A 22,357-nucleotide genomic window follows, 5' to 3' on the forward strand; every position below is an offset into this window, starting at 1 on the left:
TAAAGGAAACTATTAAAAAAAAAAGAGAAAAAATTTTAAAAAGACAAACAAAGACAGTTTAAAACAAGTGGTAACATCACTTTTAATTTCTTTTTTTTTTTTTTGTACTGACAGTTTTAAAAATCACTTAAAATCCACATTAAAGTACAGTATGTGGGATTCAAATAAACACAAGTGGCCTACTAATGCACTAACGTGTGTGTAATTATTTTAAAATCTGGTTGCACAACAATGAACTCTGCTTTTCATCTTAATCTCATGGAGGAGAAGAGATTTCTGTGGTCTTGGTAAAATGCAATCCACGCCAGGCTTGGACTAGTCTGGCCACCCAGGTTTGCCTTTTCATATATCTGATAGATGTGTTTTGACAAGTTATATTAAGTACAAAGCAGGCCACCAGAGCAGCATGTGGAGTTGATATAGACAGAGACAGAAAGGCAAATAACAGAATGAACACACTTTTGTAGGCAGTATTTGCCATAACTGAGTATCCCCCTATACATCATATTACCACACTTCATGAAGGAAAAAAAAAGCCAGTGTAAGAAACAGGGTTTAAAGGCTTTCAAAAGGCAATATTTTATGCAGGATTTACAGTCTTTGCAACTCCCTTATCTCTGTCAGGTTTGTTTTATTTTTTTATATTTTTTTTTCAGATCTGAATCGTTAGCCTTGGTATACCTTTCATTTTACACTGGTTCACTTAAGGGGAATGTCAGTGTTTCCATTCCCACTCCATCCTTCACTTTCTATTAATACCAGTGTATGTTTGATTTAGTCACTCCTCTGAAAACTGGTGCAGAAACTTCATAAGGGGAAAAAAAATGCTGGCACATGCACACCTGAATTGATTGCCCTTTTTTTTCCACAACCATCTTGAGTACATCACCGTCATCCTCCAGAGCGCTCCTAAACAAGTTTTGGCAAAAGCAAAAATAAACACTATTTTACAACATCTTTGGATGCACTTCCAAAATGCAAAACTAATTAATCAGTAGTCTCTGAGAGACTCAGCTAAATGTGCCTGCCTCTTTGACACTGATCTCAGCTTTGATGTGAATATAGAAAGCATGTGAGCAAGCCCCCTAAAAGAGGTAATGGGTTTCAATTATTTATTTGTTTGGAAGACGGGGGAGTAGAAGGTTAGCAATAAGTACACAGCTAATCCTGCTTAGGCCCTCCTAACCGCGAGGGTTTTTAACTCCCTGCTTCCTTACACTGTGTCTGCACAGGATGCAGCAGGATGCCTTTCTCGGGCTGTCACTGCGCCAAGTTCCTTACAAAGCAGGATATACTTAAAGGACATGTATACTGTCAAGCCACATATAAAGACTGTTATTTTTAATTATTCATTAGCAACACTAGAGAGCTGCTAGCTCAACATATAGGCCTTTCCCCTTGCTTCGTTTAACTGTCATTGGTTTTCAAGTCAAGAGTGTGTATTCTAAGCTTTAGCTAGTCATTAGCATCATATTCTCCAGACACAATATAATCATCCTAATAATTGATTGTAGTGAAGGTAGTCACTTGTATCCCATACAATTCTCAGCCATGAACTTTGTCCTCTGCAGTTTATTATGCACAGCGAAACATCTTGATGTTATAATCTATCTTCCTCGCAAATTTACATCAAAGGGCAACAAGCTACATATTGCTCCTTGAAAACATACCACTTGTATGATGCTGTAAAAGCACCTGCTTTTTCTGAAAAGCATGTTATTTGCAAATGTGAAATTAAAAAAAAAAAAAAGAAGAAAAAGAAAAGCACTAAGAGAAAGCCTTCCTCCCAGAGATTACGAATGTATGGGGAGAGGAAGTACACACAGGATTTTTCTTTGGAAATAAAACCTATTAAAATAAAGTAGAGTGACTTTTGTGTCACAAACTAGGGGGCTATATTGATACTAGACTGATTAAGAGAAACTGCCTGTAGAAGTAAGAGTAATCTACAATACTTATGTGATAAATACCTTAGGGAAAATGCCTGCTTTCCTTGTTGACTGGATCAATTTAAAATCATTTCATGTTCTTAAATAATTTATAAGTTCTACTGTTTTTCTCTCCCCCTACACAGACCTGTCTAATGCAATATATAGATAGTGAAACTTGGAAGTTTTAAAGATATCTATTTATGAAAGTTTTAAATCTGACTTGCCACACAAATTCTCTAAGCCTAAATATAGTCCTCAAAAGGTGCAAATGAAAAGGGACAAAAAGAAGACACTGAAATATTTATAAAGATGAGGAGAAAAAAGTCTATGGTAAACAGTAGCTAATTGTAACCCGAATTTCATCCTTTTCTGTCTCCAGCTCAAAACCAATATGATAACTGACCTCTGGAAGATAACATGGAAATCTTCTGTATTTACTTGATAGATCAGATTCATACCCAGAACTCTTATTACAACAGTGATTAGGCACTTTTTTATATACAATGACTAGGTATCTTAAAAATCTGGAAGCTTACTCATCTGTACTATATGAAACATTTTTTCACCATCTTTAAGTAAGAAAAGGTGTTGCAGGAGTGTTGGACTGGAAAGATCTCAAAGAGGAGAACTATCTTCTTGGAACTTTATCCAGGTCTTATCATAAGACTCAAACACGGTGAAAATCTTCAGAAATCAATCAGGTCACATGATATCTACAAGCAGAATGAAGAGGATTTAATAAGTCACTGTTGCCAGTTCCGTGTAACTCTGAAACCAGGACCTCAGTGTGATGGACATTGAGGTACAAAAGATGGGCTAGTCACGGTTGAGCCAGCATAAACAACTCCTATAAGATAGGAGACAAGTCAGTAAAATTGATAATGTTTTCTCTGACAGAATGGAAGGAAATTCAAAATACTGATATCATCAAAAGTATTCACTTACTCTGTGTCTCAAATTACATCATTAACTGGGAACTCAAAGATCACTCCAGCTTTTGCACATGCGCAAAGCCTTAACAAGTTTATAAACTGTATAATTTCTGAGTTAATCCCTAAACACTCCTAACACAGAAAGCATTGCTTTCTCCTGAGGATGCCCAGCAGTAGCAGTTGTTTTTTGAAGTTGTCATTCAAACCAGATGCCATTCAAACAAACCTATTCATAACTATTTAAAATCTCTTTTTCCAGGTGTAATGACTAGATATTTTTTAACTTTGTTCATGCAGAAGGATAAATCCTTCTATTAGTTGATGCGCACAAAAATAAGGCTTTAAAAGAGAAGTGGGAAGGCTAGTGAGCTCAATGAGTAGTAACATTCTTTTTTACTATAGTTTTTGTGATTGGAGGTGCATATGTCTTCCAATTAATAAAATATATACAAAAAATAGTAAGAAATAAATCAGCATTCTGCAGATAAAGAAACATTCTTCCTACTATGGTGTTTATTTGCAGTGCGGATCTTAAAACACTAGGGTTAGTATTCTATCTGAGATATTCTAAATTATTTTGTACTTTTCTTCTCTTAGTAAACTTTGGAAATGTGATCGACTGACATTGTGCCAGAGCCTGGTCTCCATCTCTATTTCATTAACTCTTACTCAGACAGATGGAATCTTTGACAGCTCTTTAGCCCTTGGTCACTCAAGACACCTGTAAGACAGTCAATTTTCTAGACCTGACAATAGAACTAACTTCTACATCTTCTTCTATACCCTTAGAATCTCCTCTCTCCCTTGGGAGTTTCATATTAGAAAGTACATTTCCGAATTCCATTTCAAGGAGCTGTTTCAATTCTTCTTCAGTGAACATCTTGCCAGCTTTACCAATTCACCTATCCATGTTACTCATGCAAACCTAGAAAACACATGCAGCACACTGTACATTCCCCTATGTGACCATGGTTGGGCTTTGTTAACTGGTAAGCAGGTTTTTATTTACATCTGATGAATGACTAAGCACTCTGTAACAATGTAAAGAAATTTGGCCTGTGTGGTCCAGCTGCTAGCTGAATTCAATTGCTTCTACTTGAGATTGGTATGTGGAATATTTAGTAGTCTTCAGCATAAAAATCTTTTCTCAGGCAGGAAATGTAAATATTTTCTTATTCCTTAAAAGAGAAAAAGGTCAAGTTTTACTAAATTGCCCATATCATATTTCTCAATATTATAAATTTCATCAAAAGCTCAATTTTTTGTTGTAATAGGAATATTCATTTATGCACAATAAATATATTTAGTAAGTGACTGTCTAGCATAATAATCCTCTTGCTTTTTACTTTTGCCACAGTGTATAGTGTTTCACAGTGTGAACAGCAATAATGGTCATGTGTTCATAAGAGTAGATTCATTTTGGCAAGTCTTGTTAGTTGACAGGTATGTAATACACTTGCCTTGCGGCTTTGAGACCAGGTTTCAAATACAGCCTTCACTGAAGTGACTGAAAATCATTCAGATCTCATAACTGTATCAAGTGACAAGTAACGTGAATTCAGTCAGTATGTGTATGGGACCTGATGTACACTAGCCAGTCAAAAGTGCTTCCCTTTATTCAGTGCACTGCTATCTCTGACCATCAGAAGACACTTAAGGCAAGGGATTAAGGCCAGCAACACATATCTATCTTTCTAAATATATTCATATCTTTACAACAAGACATTTATGTGCCCAGCAGCTGTTTCTGTAGCTTTTGCACTCAGTGTCCACTAAAGGAACTCAAGTCCCTCACATATACAATAAGGGCACTGTACTAATTGTCAACATTAACTGCCAAAAGCAGCAATTCTATCAAGTTGATGTTGAGTCAGACATGGACTTGTCCTGATTGGGTTACTTTTTAACGCTGCTGGACACCTCTCACTGTAATGTTTCACTGCTCACCAAAGAGTGCCAAATGTTGGCATCTCATTCATGCTTGTCATTGCCATGATATCACACATTAGGCTCTAAGAGGAAACAAGATCTCACCTTATTATATCACATACAAGGAACATGACAGTCATATGAACTCATGGTCAGAAAAGGAAAATGGAGTTTATGACCAACAGTTAGTGATCCTGCAGACTTTAGGTAAGATATTTAATTCCTCTTTTTATCCCATCTTTATCCATCCGCTACAAAATAAAATTATTAACAATAACAATATGTGTGCTAGACACTTTGAGATATACAGCTGGTTTACAATGTTTATATCCATGGGCACAATGTACAGCATGTGCATGTATGTTTATTTTATTATAAGCTTCTCAATACTCATTTTATTCCCCCAAATGTTTTCTTTTAAGGAAAAAAAATCATTATGCAGATGGAGTGTCTTCCAACTCAGAACAGAAGCTCATGTTTTACTTCATGTCCTGGTGAGTAGCATGGATGAAGAATAACGTATTGCTCCTAGTTGTGACATGGTCATACCACCAGTGGTAGAGGACACTGAAATGCCTGGAGGGAGAGCTCATTACACCAGCAAAGAAGAAGGAAGCCACAGGAAAGGAAGAAGGTGGAATTTGACTGTTCTCAGGCTTTTATGCTTCTTTCCTTCACTACCTTACTTTAAAGCTTTCTTACTCAGATGGTATATTCCTTTCTTTAATTCAAGTCTGACCTTTGAGGTTTTCAAGCCTTTCTGAGTCCTGCCACATCTGTTTGCTTTCTATTTATTACACATATTCTTTCTTTTATTTTTTCCTCACCCTTGCATCAGTTTTCATATTTACAGACTGAATCCTTCAAGATGTTTTCTTCCCTTCCTCCACCCCAGCTGTCTGTGAGCTTTCTGAATCCCAAGGAAACACGAGGTCAGGTCATTACTGCTCTGCCCCAAGGCTTGCCAATTTATCTCATAGCAACTCAGTGGTCTCTGTGCTGTTTACAGCTCCTCCCATTTAATTATCATATGCTGATGTCAGTTACACATTGAAAGTAGCCATAACATTTGAGAGAGTGCTATTTTTATTCACCATTACCTCTCAGGCTTTCTCCTCCACAGTCAAAATCACAATCCCAGCTCTTCCTTGACAAGTTTCTCAATGAAGAAACTAAATAATCTGTAAAATATATCATTTAGTGTGATTACACTTTAAGATTACTGATTTGTTGGGGTTAGTATCATTGACATTACTGGTAGTAACTTGCCTACCATAGACTAAATCAAGATAAACCAGACTTTCCTCAGAGAAAGTTGTACAGAAGGGAAAAGCGTGACTTTCAAGTAAAAATATGCTGTAGCACAGTCACCCCCTTTCCATGCTGTGTCATTCAAGCCAGAATTTTGGGAAACCGTAGGATGTCTATTCCTCATCCTGATGGCTGTAAGCACATGAGAATTGTGTGCATATTCATTGCTACCTGTAAAAAGTCTGTTTTAAATTACTTCTAATAGTCCTGTGTCCTTTCCTCTTTTTTTTTTTCTCTAAAATAACTGCACTGATCATTACAGAAAAATCCTTTTCTTCCATAAGTCAGTAATGTTAATGAATGCCTCAATGTAATCTTGAACCTCACCAGCATAAGTCAGGGGAGCTCACTGAAACCCAGTGACATTATATACAGCAGCTGAAGATTTGGGGGTTTGGGCCAGTGTAATGATTTTGTTTCATCAAGCTAATTACTATGGAAACAAACACAATAAATATGAATAACATTCACAGCAATATGAATAGCAACACATCGTAGTTTTTAATGACGAATTATAACTGCCTATAGGCAGGTAGAAAATATTAGATATTCATGCATCTCAGGTAAACTGCATAGAAGTTTAGGTCCATATCAAAACTGTGAAGAGCATGAATTTCTAATTTGTAGTATTTATAGCATACAGAACTGAATTCATACTGTTGGTCTCATCTGCCTTGAAGCTTCTTTCTCAGAATTGTTCTGTATAGCAGCTTACCCATACAAGATCCTTCACATACAAGTTTGAGAATTTCATAACTCAAAAAGTACAGGGTAGAGCAATTAATTTGGCTAAATGTCTTGTGAGGTATCTTCAAAATTTCTACATAGGTTCAAATGTTGGAACAAATGTCCTGTGACTTGTCATGGAATCTGCATTAGTAAACAAATATTTAAGAAAAGCCTTTGATTCTGATGTTGGGTGAAATCCAGGAAAATGTGCAAAGAAAATGTAACCTGGGACATTTTCTTTGTTCTTTATCTTTTGCAGATTTTACACCTCTGACATTATAAATCAACAATAGAATAATTGTAAAGATCAAGCATAGATTTATACATGAAAGTTTCCCTAAGATTTAATGTCCATTTTTTTTACCAGAAGTACATTTCAATAACAGGCCACTTAAAAAAATGGCTACCACTTAAATCAAGAATCAATTAGAAACATTAATAAAAAAAGGCCTGTTAACTTCCATTAGACCTTAAATGAGCTTTTTAATCTCCATTAATCATGCAGTTGTTAATCATTGTTTTCATCAAGATTGTAAAAAACAAGGATTTTAATTCCTTTCAAATAAATTAAAAATCAGCTTTGTTTAAAAACTACAAGCAAAATGTATGTATCCCTTCCAAATGAGGAAGGGAATGGAATTCATGTACTCAGTCACTTATTCATGGACTGAGGTAAACACTGGTAGAAAACAGAGTAAGCTAATTGGCAACTAGTGTAACATCTTCATCTATGATGGAGATTCAAACCACAAAGCTATTTAAAAGGCCCTGACTCTAGACTGGGGCCTAAGGAATGTAGAAAATGACCCTACGGTTTTGTCAAAATATTTTTATTTTTCATGTAGGATAGCTAAAGCATTGGGAAGTATATGGTTCCTTCTTGATTATGTCATTCTTCTAGAAATAATCATAGAATCAGAGGATCATAGGATGGTTTGGGTTGGAAGGGACCCTAAAGATCATCAAAAGCTCAGTGGTTCAGTGAACTTGTCAGATACAACTTGCACTCCTCTCTGCCCGCAGACCTCACAAGTGGGGAGAAGGCTTCTGAAATTTTAGGCAAGTTGAGAAACCATCTCAAACCCTTCCTTTTCTGGGAATGATGTCACATATTCTAATCCCATTTCCTTTTTTAAGTGTCATTATTTATGGTTGGCATTATTCTCATTAAAAAAAAAAAAATAGAAAACTGTGATGGGTATATTAGGCAAGGAATTAAATCCTTTCTAACATTTCCTGCATTCATTTTCTGATATCAGAGTGGGTAATACAGTGGATCTCTATCGTCCAGTGTGAAACTGGCAGGCTGAGTACTAGGTAGGTGGCAATGAAACTACCCTGTGGGATTTTGGGGCTTGGTCAGTGCACAGGGACATAGTACTTGTCTCTCTTAAAATTTTATGCGAAAAACCATTCAAATTTCAGTTTAATGTCCAATCTTTTACAATACTCACCTAAGCCTGGCTTTTAAGGCTACCTCAACCCCAATTAGCACCACCAGCAGCAGTTCAGAACGTAATAACTATTTAGCCCAGACATGAAAATTTCCACTTTAAAAAGCAGTGACGAACCTTCCCTCCGTGTGAAATGCTCATGCACTCATGAAAACATCAGGCATTTTCATCTTGCTTGGCTTACAAATATTCTCCCTCTTACACACAAAAGAACGGGTACATTGCACAACAGCATCAGAGGGAGCCTGGGGGCAGCAGTGCCATGCGTTCAAGAATTACCTTGGGGCTCTTCAAGACAGGCCACTGGAGGCGGAGGTGACACAATGAATTCAGAGAAAGTGGAGGAGTGCTGGCTGAATAGATTCTTATGCATTCTCTCTATTTAGTAATACCCACATATTGGCATTGACATGAGTTTCAGAGGCAGAAGGGTTGAAATGCAACATGGCATTCATAACGAAGACTGATAGAAGCAAAATAAGAACAATGCTAAATGGGACATCATTAAATATTATTATGGGATGCAGTTAAATTTACTTAGTAGGAAAAAAAAGGTTCTCCTAAGAACTGTATTTCAAAGACTGACGTTTCATTGCTTGGCACATTCCAGCAAAGACTGAGAATTGAACAAAGACATTGTAGTCTAAGAAGATCAGGGAGCAGAATATTGCACTTCACTTTTTAATGCGTGAGTGAGTTTAGTGTGGGCTGAAGGTAGGAGCTGATAAAGCAAGGAGGTGCTATGCAACCTTCAGTCAAACACACTCTGTTTCATAACTGCCAGAGGCCTTCTCAGGTGCTCCTGGCCTCTCTGGCAAAGAACATGGCTATGTGAGGTTTTGCAGGAAGGACCAGGTTATTTCTCTGGGGTGCTTAATCTAGCCAGAATAGAGATCTCCACCTAAGAAATCAAAACTCCTAACAGAAATAACCTGAGCCATCTAGACTGTACTGTATTTTTTAGATTTTATGATCTCATGAAAGACTTTCAGGATTAGTCTTTCAGCCATAGTTAAGACTTGAGGGCAAAGGGGGAGGATGTGCTAAATATAGCAAAACAAAGAGAGATTCGCTGTCCAAGAGGGAGTACAAAATCATGAAAATCCCTGCAAAGACTCCACATTCTCCATAAATATGCAAAACAATAGATTTTGGAACACAGACATTTTGGTAGAAGTATTGCTACACAAGTGCTAAGCCACTCAGTGACTAACTCCAGACCTCAGCCTGATTTTCCACGCAACACTAGAGCTACCAACTGCCTACATTTATTCAAATGCAGTTGATTTGAGCGACAGAGATTTCCTTAAGTTTCCTCCCATTTACTACTTGAAACTCAATCACCACCTAACACCTGGAGCCCATTCTGATCAACTGCCTCCTTCCTTTCTGGTCCTTTCCTGTCAGGCTCTTCAGTTGTGTTTCCCAGGTGCAGGCAGTTGGTCTTCCAGCCATCCTTGCTCACACTGAGTTTTGAACAGCAGCTGTATCTCAAGGTGGAGAGTGCATCTCTGAATCTGGTATTATCAAAAAATTGTTCTAGGCTTTGCTAAGGTAGTAGTTATCTTTCCTTAAGGTATGTTGTGATTTAGTGTTAGTAGGGCCTTCTTAACCTATTCTGTCTTGATGAAGCTGTTTCACCCTTCAGTAACCTAATTTTTTCCAGTAGGCTGGAAAAAACATATATCACTACTTCTTTTTGATATGTCTTGGTGTTACTTACCACACCCTGGCACGTATTGATTATTTGTAGTGATTGCTTGGCTTCTGCAAGCTGGGTACAAGTGTACTCAACATTTCCTGTCCTATCTGAGTCATAGAGATTTAGATGCTAATTTAATGAGTTCTGCATGAAACAGAGGTTGCCTGGAACCTGGACAATCCTTTACCAGAAAAGTGCTAGGATCTCTCTTCCCTTTGTATCTGTCTTTCATTAGTCTAATTAGAAGATTTATGCTACTGTCCAGTAGTGGGGTGACCTCTTTAGTCTTCTACTGAGACTAGGTCTTGCACTCAGAAACTATCAACTTTTTGGCTTCCTGAGGAACAGCAGTTTCCAGAAATTTACCTGCCATGGAAGCTGCTTGGATTAATTCTTTTTTCAGTGAAGAAGGAAATTTTTAAGAATTAAATTGTGCATTCCACAGAATAGATTTTCATTCCATATTTTCTCTAATCCAAGTATTTATTTATTTTATTATTTGTAACAAAATATAAAAATATGTTCTTCTACCCTGTGTCTTCTCTCTTCTCTCTGCTTGTCTTATGGAGGAAAAAAAAGGCAGACAAAAATAGTATCCAAAAATGGAGACTTAATTGAAAAGTCATTTTAGGCAAGAATCTTTATCCATTTGCAAAAGACCGTTTTTGATAATCTGCAAAGGGTACTATGGTGACCACTTATTTTTATCCTGTGAAATAAAAGACAACTCTTTTATCTCCAGTTCCAGCGCTGTACTGTGCCCAAACTGTTTAGCCCACTAACAGATTCAGCAAGTCACCGTGAGTTATGGCTGAGGGCTTTTTCTTTCTCATTCATCAATTATTTCCTATTTTCCTGCCAAAATAAAAAAGCCAAATGCATTCTTAAACAAAAATGTCAGATGTTCTTGCTCAGAGATTGACCTTTGACAAGCAGTGTCTTTGTTCTGGTTTTTTTTTTTTTTTTATTGTTAGACATAATTAGAGGGAAGTGGTTACTTGACTACGGCCAGTGTAAATGTCTGGTGAAGTCAAACAGCAGTGTTCTGGCACACTTGCACTTATCTTATGCTCTTCAAAATAAAAATACATATAATGAAAACTAATCTTAATATTCAAAAGCAAGAATTTGCTTTCTGTGCTCAAGGTATATTGAAATTATGAGAAAAACACCTCCAGGAACCTTCCTCACCTTTCATACCTGCCCCTCTAAAACACTCTCTACTGAATTGATGGTCTCCACGGAACAGTTGTGTGCTTTGAATGGCAGAAGTACAATGTCTTATAAAGTTATAATCAGGCTAGATCTCACTAATCTGGGTTATAGCTCAACTGTGAAGGCTCTTTTGAGTAAAATCATTTCTTTATTAATGAGATTCAGCCCAATCTCGCTGATAAAAATTACTTTAAAAGATGTCCCTTTGCTGCTATTCAAATGAATGGGAGAAAACGGTGGGTGTTTTAAGAGCTGTCTTCCTGTCATATCAGGATGGATCTCATTAGTGAAGGGAATGATTTTACCAGGAAAAAGCTTCTACAGTGAGAAAACATAGCCTACCACAGATGAGCAAAATTCAAGTCTAAAAAAAAAATGTTAAAACTCATCTCACTGCTTGCACTCAATAACAGGAGAAGGGACTTTTCTCTCTCTTTCTCCCCCAAAAAAAAAAAAAAAGTGTTTTTTAAGTTGTACTGGACAGGATATCATTAATGTAGGAACTATTTTACTTAAAAGAAATACCAGAATTATTCTACTGTTCAACCTAGATTAATCAAATCAAACATGATTATGGGGGAAAGGAAGAAGCTGACTTAAGAAATTGAGAGATTATAATCCACAGATATTTTTAAAGAAGCAGTCATACATTTTCCTAGGTTAACTTTTAAACCAGTGCTTGGCATGATAGATGTGACTGACAAAAAAAGGCAAATACAAGCAGTGTTAGGCCACATAGAATTTACAATAGCCTGGTTATCCTTCTCTTTGAATGATTAGCAGGAAAAACTACAAGAGCCATCTAATTTTAGCCATTCTTGATTCCTCTTGCTTATCAAAAGAATGACAGTTTGAGCTGAGTCCTGAACTGCAGTCAGTGTGGGAGTCTGTGCTTTTTCCTTCTCACCCTTTATTGGATTATGAGATTCAGCTAAAATCTTGCAATGGGGTCTCTCAATTAGCATTGCTCTGAGTGTAAAAGCCAGTGTTGATAAAGAAAGATCCCATGGTGAAGGAGTGGACATGGTTATCTTCATCTCTAAAGCACTTCCAGAAAAGAGGAAAAGCTGGGAGGGTGTACTGCAGATGTAAACTTCAGAATCCTATCTGGAGCAGGAATTTGGAGAAAATATCAGACCCAGCTCGGAAAATTACCCAAGCCTGGACATACCTATTTGAACAGAAACTAAGCCTAACAGACTGTGAGTCTTTTACAGACTTGATTGGCATTGCAGTATTAGACCGAGAACAGTGACTGCAAAATCATATCAATAGACTTGTACAGTGTCTCTGGTTTCCTACTACAGGGCTTTTCTAATATTTTGATGCCTTTATTTTTCTCTCACAGCAATCCTCCACGAAGCAGTATAGCCAGCTGCAGATACTTATCTAAGCTGCAAATACAAACCTAGACAGGAATCAGCTTTTGATTTAAATAGCCCTAAATTAATTTGAATCAGTGTAAGATTACACGCACCTGTGCCCATGGATGCCTTTTTCTGTGTTCTGGCCCTGGAACTTTTGCTGAGATTTCTCAATAACTCAGGACAGTAGCAGCTCCAGAGATATGAAAAGATCAACATGTAAGTCTATGTCCACCAGAACCCAACCTGTGAGACGTTTTAAGATTAATTTTCTCATTATCACCTCATAGCAAATATTAATGTAATAAACACTCATGGGGTTTTTTTTTTCAGTGTGCTAAAAATATTTCTGATCAGCAGACTACTGAACATACTTGGAATTTAGTACCAGCTAATTGCAAAGAAAAAAAGAAAGTGGAAAAACTAGATCTTGTGTGAGGCAATTTTTTTTTTTTTTTTCATTCAAAGACTGTCAGATTCTTTGACATATCTACAGGCTGGAATTTCATCACACCTTAATATATACACTACTCATAGTTTTACAGTCACAAATTAACTCAGTAACATACTATACAATGGTTAAAGTCAAATTTATTTTTTCTCTTTCACATAAATGCACACATTCAAGCACACAAAAATACACCAGCTCATAGCTTTGTGAAAAGTTATAGTGTTCTTTTGTTTTAGCCCACCTCGAGGAGGTCTGGATTTTTATCATTCACATTTTCATATATTCTGAACATGTTAAAACAAATCTGTCCATGTCAAAAAAAGTGAATGCCATGGACTTTATCTTTCCAGATGAGAAAGCTGCTCTGAGGTCTGATTGCAGCTATCTGAAATGAAAACACTGTAGGTGTATCCCACATTAAATGTTCAGCTTGAAGCTAGCAGTTAAGCATGTCAGATTATTACATGCATAATAATATGATGAGCTGAAATGACAGAATGCCAGCTTCTCACCAAAAATTAAAGCAACAAACACTGACTTCTTCCGAGGATGCCAGCTATAACTTTGCACAGTGGCTTTGGGAAATGAAAGCATGTGTTACACAGGTGAAAGGCCATACCAATGGAAATATATGAGAACCCAGGTGGCTGTGGAACAGACATGCTTCTCTGGTATTGTCAAGTGCTACCAGGCCAAGCAAACTATCTGAAATGTCACATCATGGGTAAGGAGCACACCAAGTTTTAAATGGTGCAGCAAGTATGAAGTGTAAGTAAGAAAGGCAAAGTCTGTTTAAAATGGTTAGTTTCAGCCCATTTCTCTGAAATGAAAATTAATGTACTCTTGATTGGGTCTTGATATTTGCTAAAGAACAACCAGGTATGTTTGATGCATTAGAAGATGACCTTTTGGGCAGTCTTAGCACCCACTCCTTCCATGGAGTTTTGGATCTGTTCAACACTTACATGTACAACCTCACAGGGTTTATCAAGATTTTTAAAAAGTAATTTAATTAGGTTAATATTTAATTTATGTTACAACTTCCCCCTAGTCATGTCTAACAGAGGTTCTGCTTAGAATCTTGCCAAATACCAAAGAACAAATCAACACAACCTAAATATACTTTTTTAAAAGATGTTATTTGGATAAAATTTACATTTGAAAGTCTAAATTTGCATTTCTCTCTATCCACCCAAATATCAGCTTATTAAAAATAAAAGTTTCCAATAAATCTTTTGGAAGCAAAACTTTTCTTTTAATTTTAGAAATAATTAAACACTTTTGCTGGTGCATATTTTATATAGTTTTGCTGCAATACATCCTAATTTTAGTTATCATAGAACTGCAAATTTTTTTTCCTCTTGAAGTAGAAATGGGACGTTGTTTGTAAACAAGTAATCCCACAAACAAAATGTATTCTTACTAAAAGCTGAAAACAACTAAATCTCATAAAAAAGATTAGTCACCAGTCCGAGGTCTTTCTACATCACATACATGAGTGTTAATTGGAGCAAAAAATCACCCCAAAAATCCATTTAAATTTACTCTAGCACATAGTTGTAGTACTTAGCACTGATTCTCAAGAGTGAATCACAGGTGTTCTAGTCCTGTCATGCTGTCACAGGACTTCATCATGTGGCTACTGGATGTAATACTTTCAGGAAAGGATTTGCTTTCCAGAAGAAGATAGAGAATATTCCAGGGCCATTGAAATCTGAGTAAAAGGGGGTAATACATTTATTTTGTATTCCTAAGAAACATAACATGCATTGGCCTCTTCCATATTGTCTATGTGTGTAATAAGTAATAAATCAGTAATAAGTAATAGTATTATAAAATAATGTATTATATGATAGTTTTGGCATTTTATTGGTCAAATATAAATGAGAAAATAGTGTTTTCTTTTGCTTACAGCAAACAAAGAAAAAGACATTTGATGTCTTGTGTCTTTACAACAACTAAAATACACGGTAACCAAAATTCAACAAGACCAAGTGGACAGCCTACATGTTTCTTTATTGCTCTCAGAACAGAGCTCTTTGATATGCTCTGTTGTGGGCCCCTAGGTGACCAGGATCCCGTTTTCATCTCACAGATCCCTGATTTAAAGCACTGAAAAACTGATCTGTCTGGTTTCTGGCAAACTACAGGGAAACACAAGTTCCAACCCCAAGCATTCCTTGGAAAACACTATGCCAAAGATCAGTGTCTGTCAGCAGAAGCACTGCAGCTTTCACTGTTTTTTCCACTGGCACAGAACTGTTGTTGTGTAGCAGAATATTGCACTGTTCATAAAGTCATGTGCTAGAGTGATCACCCTGGCTGTACTTATATCCCTGTTAGGTCATTCATCGATATTGCCCCACCAGAGTATCCCAGCCTGGGCACTGTTTGTACACCCACTGCACAGCAAAGCCACTGCAGAGGTAAGCACAGTGCCAGCCTGAGAGGGGGCTTCCTAGAATAATACCAGATTTTCAGTCCTGCCAGTGTTCCTTTACTACTTTCCCTATGACGCTGCTGTCTCCAACTCTTTCTTCTTTTCTGTTCAAAGGACAAACATGGACAGTCACAGCCTCCATGGAAGCTTCTCTGACAAGAACCTTCTAGAACATTTAATGCCTGAGAACAAGACTTGCTTTCCTTCTCCAAGGGGATGAGTTGTGAACACTTTGGTTGTCTCCAGCCATGCCAGACTGGATACGTCCGAATATATTTTGTTCAGAATACACTTGAAAGCAACACAGACACCAGTGTAAAACTTCCAGCATTCCCTCCTGCCCTCCTGTGCGCTAAGGGGATACTCCAGAGGGTATAGGTACTCCAAGGAAAAACACGGTTTAACTGTTTGGTAAGCTGATTTCAGATTTACTGTCAGAGGTAATGAGGCAAATGGGCATAGCTATTTTATCCTCTCTGGCTCATTTTTTTAATTTGTGGATTATCAGACGGGTTGCTAATTTCTGCTCTGGTTTTCAGCTTCTAGGAGCTCTCTAGATGCAGCATCAAGCACACCTCTTTGCAATAGCCTCATTTCTAATGTAATCAGAGCAAGGGTATCTGCAGACAAGTTCACACATAACAGAAATGCCTGCACCTGTTCTAAATGCAAGTGAAAAAAAATAGCTTGGTTGACAAGAAGCTACACATAACCCAGGAATGTGTGTTTGCAGCCCAGAAATCCAACTGCATCCTGGTCTGCATCCCAAGCAGTGTGGTCAGCTGGACAAGGGAAGTAATTCTGTCCTACTTTGCTCTGGTGAGACCACACCTGCGGTTCTGCTTCCTCAACATAGGAGGGGCGTGGACCTGTGGAGCAAGTCCAGAGATCAGATAAATCCAGAGATTAAAGGGATGGAGCACCTCTCCTGTGAGGAAAAAGCTGAGGAAATTGGGGTTGCTCATCCTGGAGAAGACTAGGTTCTGGGAAAACCTCATACCACTTTCCAGGTTACAAGAGAGCTGGACATGGACTTTTCATGAGAGCTGTAGTGATAGGACAAGGAAGGGTAGCTTTAACAGAAAGAGAGTAGGTTCAGACTGCTGTGAGTTTGTGCTAGATAAAACTAAGAATAGTGTTTGAACCACTGCCATAAGAAGAAGCAAAGAACCAAACAGAACATTATTAAAATGTCAGTGTTCATTTCTGTTCTCAATAGCTATGCACAACACCCCTGCTCCTTTACAAAAAGGAGCTGGAAGGTCACTGTCATTTCTGGTCTTGAAGACATGTGTCACTCATTTCCAGCCTCTTCTGATATTTGACAGTATGGACCTGCCTGGAGCACAGCAAGAATAAAGGATGACACAGCTCACTGAGCAAAATTTCATTAACAATTTTCCTCCTACTCAAATAAGAGTTCACCCTTGACCCTAAAATGTAGAGCTTGCTACAGAAGAGGCACTTGCAAAGGCTCCAGTTAATGCAATCCAGCCTTTGAAAAAGCCGGGTCTCTGTTTTGGAGGAATGCTTGAATTTATAACAATCTTTGATAAAATACTACATAATCTGTAAGGGAAGAAATCGGCTGCTTCAGCAGAGTAGGTCATGTTTTTCATTGTCTAGTCTTATCTGAGTTTATTGCACCAAGTGAAACTAAAAACATGGATTTTCTGTGAAAACCATTGCATGTCTATCAGCTATATGTCTGTGTTCATACTCATGTCATAATTAATAGTTCACTCAAAATTTGCAGATTAGATGCTATGTTTCATTTTGGTAAAACAGGAAACACCATCAACAGTTTAATTACTAGCTTGTCCAGGATATTCTGTGTTGCAGTATAAACTGACTCTTTTCCTTTTGCTGTAACATGACCTCTTCAAATGCTACAGTTGGTAGCTGGCTTGACACACAACACAGATTTTTCTTCATGACAAACAATGTTGCTTGGGTCAAGCAACTTCTAGATTCATCAAAAATTGTTTGTATTTTAAGAACTATATATGACTGTCTATAGAGCCTAAAGTATGATGTGTTATCATAAGATATGACATGATAATTGATGTTTTATATTCTTACTAAAGACATCGCATGAAGTTTCAGTTGGCTGAAATCATGACACTTGTCCAAACCATAAATATTTGATTTAAATAATAAAAAGTCTTACAACCTTAATATTTCTACATTTGGGAAAATTTTTGGTTTGAACTTTGTGGATTAAACCAGCCTCTTATATTAAATATCATTGATTGCAAAGGTAATGTATTATATTCCACCTGCCCAGACACAAACTAGGATGATTCTAAAGCATTGTTATGGCAAAGAATGTTGTACCAGCAGACAGTGCTCTTCTGTACAGTAAAACATCTCCAGAAGACAAAGTCCTGTCAGAATAGCTTTAAAGCTTCCACTCTGTGAAAAAAGATTCATTTCTCTAATGATCTAACCAGTTCTATAGAAACATTTCACAGAATCATAGAATAACCTAAGTTGGAAGGGACTCATCAGGATTATCAAAGTCTAACTCCAGTCCCTGCACAAAATGATCCTCAAAAGTCACATCAGGTATCTGCATTGTTCAAACACTCGAACTCTGTCGTCTTGGTGCTTTGACCACTTCCCTGGGGAGCCTGTTCCAGCCCAATCACCCTCTGGGAGAAGAACTTTTTTCTAATATTCAACCTAAACCTCCCCTAACACAACTTCAGGTCATTCCCTCAAGTCCTGTCCCTGTCACCACAGAGATCAGTGCCTGCCCGTCCTCTTCCCCTCACAAGGAACTTGTGACTGCAGTGAGGTCTCCCCTCAGTCTCCTCCAGGCTGAACAGACCAAGTGACCTCAGCTGCTCCTCAAGGCCCTTCACCATCTTCACTGCCTTTCTTTGGACACTCTCTAACAGCTTTGCATCCTTCTTGTACTGTGGCACCCAAAACTGCCCCCAGCACTGGAGGTGAGGCTGCCCCAGTGCAGAGCAGAAGGGACAATCCCCTCCCTTGCCTGGCTGTGATGCTGTCCCTGATGCACCCCAGGACACCACTGGCCCTCCTGGCTGCCAGGGCACTGCTGACTCTTATCCAACTTTCTGTCACCAAGAAACCCCAATTCCCCTTCCACAGCACTGGTCTCCAGTCTCTTGTTCCCCAGTCAGTACCAGCTGCAGAATCTGGCCCTTGTCTGTGTCAAACTTCATACAACTGGTGATTGCCCAGTCCTCTGACTTGTCCAAGTCTCTCTGCAAGGTCTCCCTGCCTTTGAGGGATTCAACAACTCCCCTCAATTTTGTATCATCTCCAAAATTCCTGCACCTTTGAGTCCAGCATCCAGGTCATCTATGAAGATGTTGAAGAGCACAGGGCTGAGGATGGAGTCTTGTGGAACCCCACTGGTGACAGGTCCCCAGTCTGATGTCACCCCATTCTCTACAACCCTTTGTACCTGACCTGTGGGCCAATTGCTCACACATCCCATGATGAGTTTATCCAGCTGTGTGCTGGACATTTTGTACAGAAGGATCTTATCAGAGACAGTATCAAAAGATTTACTGAAATCTAAAAAATTATATCTACTGGGTTCTATTGATCAGATAGTTGGGTTACCTTGTCATAAAAGGAAATTAGGTTTGACAAGCAGGACTTTCCTCATGAAGTCGTGCTGACTGTGAACAATGACTGTGTTTCCTTCAGATGTTTTTCAATAACTCACAGGTATTCCTTATGGCAGGAAACAGTAATATCAACCATTTCTTGAGAGAAAGAGTAAAAGAAAGCTTAGTATTACTTTAATATTTGGTTTAAATTTAAAATACAGTCTAAAGACAGTTGTGGTGTGGGAGTACAGTCATTTTAAGCAAGTACTGTCTTATGTTGTTCTTGATTGTAATGTTCTTAGTAACTGAGAGGAGAGAGCAGTGACTGATAAATAATCAATATCTGCAAGACCATATAAATAAAGCAGAATATTAAGATGAAAGAACTCAAGAATGAAAAGAGATTTTGATATAATTCCCAAGGAATTCGATATTTCCTTTGTTGACAGACCTTTTTAAAAAAATCTATCATCATCTTTCTAACTAATACTTACAGTTATTAAGAACTGCTCCAGCGGCAAGCAATGAAAGAATCTGATGGAAGGTTAAGTTTCTCTTACTCTTATTTCTAAAGATTAGAGATAGGATATTAATTTCATTTTAAATTTCTATTCTTTCAGTAAAGACTGTATTAATGTAGACAGTGCATAGGAGTCTTAAAGTATGAGATAAGGCTGTATGGGGGAGATCTGTTCAATGTGGGCGACCTGTCTCCCAAATTCAGTTCTTATACTTCATCTTTTAATTTATTCAGAACGCCTTTGCAATTCACACCCTCTGATCTTCTCTTGTATAAATCACACTGGCCCTCCTTATTCCTTTGGTAACATCATACTGGTACCTACCACGAGGTGCCCAGAAGTGAGACAATAATGGATCTTCACATTTGTCACCTCAACGCACTGCACAAGATTTGCTCTTTGAATTAAAACTTAGCCCAAGGAGTCCAAAAGCCAACAGCTGCAGGAGTTATATTTGTTTTGCCCTAGTAAATAGGGTTTAGAAAAGCTTTGAACTCCACAGAGTTCAAAAAGAATGTAAAGGAATACATTATGGAAAACAGATCTCTAAAAAGTTACACAAAAGGTATCAATACAGTTACACCAAATTTCTATTTCCTTAAAAAATATTTGTAGAAAATATAAAATTCTTCACTTTCCCTCCAGTCTTAATTAAAATGGCTGTGGTGTTAAAAACAGAAAGGCATATCTATAGCTTCTTTAACCTACCCTAAAAATTAGAACTGCAGCTCTGAATGTGGGTAAAAATCTCAATCATTCCCAAGGAAATCGTGGCTGTGTTCCTCTGGCTGCTGGTCACTCTTTATTTCTGACCAGAAGGTTGATGATCACTTCTCAGTGCTGTGTACAGCCTCCAGAATAGATTTACTGCTCCACTACAGGCTGTAACTTCAATACCCATAGCATTTAGTGAGGCTCTTAAACTATAGAACTGGCCCTTAATTGCATTAGCCAGCAAAAAGGAGGTCTTTGGAAGAGTGGCTTACAACGAATTTGGATCCAGAACACTCCTACAGGACTCCATGCCTCCCATATTGTCTTCTGTCTTTTCTCTTATTTACTGTGCTTTTTAAAGCTTATTGTTTACCTGGGAAGAAAATTCAGTCAGAGCCATGAAATACAAGTAATCATCAATGTTTGCCAATAACCAAGGGGTAGTAAATAAGGTATTAGCTGCAGAACATCAGTTACTAAATGCCTGGAGAGGGGCCAGTCTGGCTGCAAATATGTATTCCTTTTCTCCCCTGCTGTCATTTATGTCAATCTTGAATAGATTCTGTTTTACTATGCAGTGGATTACACCCAGAGCTTATGGATATGAATATGGGTTGCTTGATTTGCTCTCTCTGATCATGCTCCAGTGGTATTAACACTTGGGGTCAATCTGGATTATCCCGTGTTTAAAAGATGGCAATTAAACACTTCAATTCTTAATTTCTGAGAATTTCTTCTTGCTTATATGAAGAGCTAAAGGAATTGCTCATGCAGACTTACTTTGCCAATTTCTTGTTGCTGGTGGGCTCGGTAGTGGTAGAGGGGAAAAAAAAAAGATTGCTGTACAAGTATTCTCCCTTGAATCTGAACAAGTTCCAAGGAACTTAAAGGTTGAATGGGTGATTTCACTTTTCAGAGACATTTTCTCCTTCTGTGTTGAGACTCCACAGTCAAAATTAGATAAGATGCAAACCTAAAGCAAAGTCTGGAGCTCAAATTTTACCAGTTTTGTGTTTAGAAAAGAGCCTGGTTTGTCATCACAGGAGGTAAGGGTGACTGCATGTGAAACAGTCTGGGATACCACCAAGTGAGAAGGAACTTGGGACCCACTTCCAAGCTGGAAGAAAAATGCAAAGAAAAGCAGAAGGCTATCTTTAGCATGCCAAGTACATTAGATGAAAAGATGAGATCATCTGAAAGGTAAAGGAGACTATCCTCTAAAATATATGTCTCTGATGTCATGAAGTAGCTGGTGTGAAAACTTGCTTGATATGTAGTAGCTCAGATATTTTTGCTCACTATTTATTTTTATCCTCAGTATGTTAACTAGGAAGACAGTGTCAGAACTACATAAAGACACTTTGAGTAAGAAAAAATATTATGAAAAAATATAGAAATTATTGTGAGAAAGACTTTATTTAAAATATTGCTAAATCCCCTTTCTAAATACACTGGTTGAGAACTCAGGTCCAATCAGCATTGAAGGGCCTTGAAAAAGTGGGTGGAGGATATGTGAAAGCAAAATGCCTGCTTAGATTCACTGTGTGTGACCTTTCCTAGGACCAGGCTATGAATTCCAAGTTTGACCAGTTTTCTGTGTTTTTCTGAAGGCAGAGATTTTTATCTATAGAAAGAACTTTATGATATAACTAAGTAGAATAGAGTACATAATTTCTCTGTATTAAGAACAACATAAATCAATGATTTTAAAGACTACATTATTCTTTTCTCAAGTGGAAAAATATGTGACCAGATAGCAGCTACATGTCAGTACCAATGTTAAATTTAGCTTTCCAAAATTTGTTTCCCAAACTCTCTGACAGTATGAAAGAAATACAAACTACCAAGGTTGAAAATAGCCCACACAATCATAGGATTCCAAGAGGCCATAGTGCCTACAAGTACTCTTAGCCATGAAGGTGTTAATCAGTGCATATACTGTCTCATCTGCATCTAAGAAGCTCTGCAATTAAAATTAGAACTTTTATGTCTGATCCCCAGCTTGCTGCTATTCAAAGCTCCTATCTGCATACACTGGGGATGGAAAAGGCCTTTTGAAAGTAAATAATTGGAA

The 22,357-nt window shown here is 37.7% G+C and overlaps 1 long non-coding RNA gene across 1 annotated transcript; it reads left to right on the forward strand.

The window, feature by feature from the left end:
* Positions 1–5,214: 5,214 nt before the first annotated feature.
* LOC148223421 (uncharacterized) lies at positions 5,215–17,636 on the forward strand. Its single transcript, XR_015804337.1, has 3 exons — positions 5,215–5,286; positions 15,362–15,444; positions 15,573–17,636. It is a non-coding gene; the product is annotated as an uncharacterized LOC148223421 (long non-coding RNA).
* The last annotated feature ends 4,721 nt before the right edge of the window (positions 17,637–22,357 follow it).

This window comes from Sturnus vulgaris, chromosome 6 (genome assembly GCF_052056855.1).
Source record: "Sturnus vulgaris isolate bStuVul1 chromosome 6, bStuVul1.hap1, whole genome shotgun sequence".
Lineage (NCBI taxonomy): Eukaryota > Metazoa > Chordata > Aves > Passeriformes > Sturnidae > Sturnus > Sturnus vulgaris.